The sequence below is a fragment of the Myotis davidii genome, unplaced genomic scaffold (genome assembly GCF_000327345.1).
Source record: "Myotis davidii unplaced genomic scaffold, ASM32734v1 C63582090, whole genome shotgun sequence".
Lineage (NCBI taxonomy): Eukaryota > Metazoa > Chordata > Mammalia > Chiroptera > Vespertilionidae > Myotis > Myotis davidii.
Genome location: NW_006372999.1, coordinates 1 through 1,008, shown reverse-complemented (window position 1 = coordinate 1,008; position 1,008 = coordinate 1). Strand labels below are relative to the sequence as shown.

General features: G+C 61.3%; 1 long non-coding RNA gene across 1 annotated transcript; it reads left to right on the top strand.

Moving 5' to 3' along the window:
- The first annotated feature begins 58 nt into the window (after window positions 1-58).
- On the top strand, window positions 59-677 carry LOC107181478. Its single transcript, XR_001512152.1, has 2 exons — window positions 59-297; window positions 402-677. It is a non-coding gene; the product is annotated as an uncharacterized LOC107181478 (long non-coding RNA).
- The last annotated feature ends 331 nt before the right edge of the window (window positions 678-1,008 follow it).

Genomic DNA, 1,008 nt, shown 5'->3' with positions numbered 1-1,008 from the left:
GTTTCTATTTGGGGTGGTATCCAGTCAGCAAGGGTGGGGAGTTACTAATATGTGGGTGGGGAAGCCTTGAGATGGTCTGGCTCCAGGGTTTAATGCCTCCCTCCTCCTCCCCTCTCGGGGCCATCTCCAGAGAGCTGCAGTCCATGGCCGACCAGGAAAAGGTCTCCCCAGCCGCCCTCAAGAAGACCCTGCTGGACAGAGTGAAGCTGGAGTCCCCGACAGTGTCCACACTGACCCCCTTCAGCTCCGGGAAGGTCCTCACCAGAAGCCCGGCCCCGGGAGGCAAGAAGGACTAAGGTAGCCCCCGCCCCTCGGTGACGGGGCCCTCGCCCGAGGGGCCGGGCAGGGCGAGGGCAGGCTCAGCCGTCTTCAGATTCTACAAGCTCCTTAAATCTGTTCAGACCGAGCAGCCCTCGGTGGCAGGGGCGGTAGATGCTGGAAGCCAGGTGAACCCCGCACATTCCCACTTGGTCCCCCAACGGGAGCCAGCGCAGCGTCAGTGTGCTGCCACGTCAAGGAGGTGAGGGGCGCAACACACAAGGGCATCCTCTTTGCATGAGCGCGAGCAGCCTGGAACTGTCCGCAGCAGGAACGCACAGGGTGACCGTGCCATGCTGAGGAAGTATGATTCGGTCCTGCCAAGTGTAGCCGCTTTAATAAAGCTTTATTTTTTATTACCCCCGCTTTTCTGCTTTTGCTCTTAGTTGTAAGTCATCGTTCTAGGGGACTCGAGCCCCTGTGTCTGTGGGGAGCACGGTCTGAGGCACGAATGCACTAGGCCTGCGGGCAAGCTGCCCAAGGTGACAGGAGGCCACCCGTTCCAGGCCTAAACCCACCCCAACACCTTTACTGAGATCCTCCCAACTGCCGGGCCCTGGCTGATGCCTTGGTGCACATGGGGCTCAGGCGAGCCCTTCCCCTCCAAGCTTCGCCCGGGTCTGGCCGGGGCCGGATTTGACTGAAGGTGGCTGTGGCCCCAGTCCTCCACGGCAACGGGGAAAGGGTCCC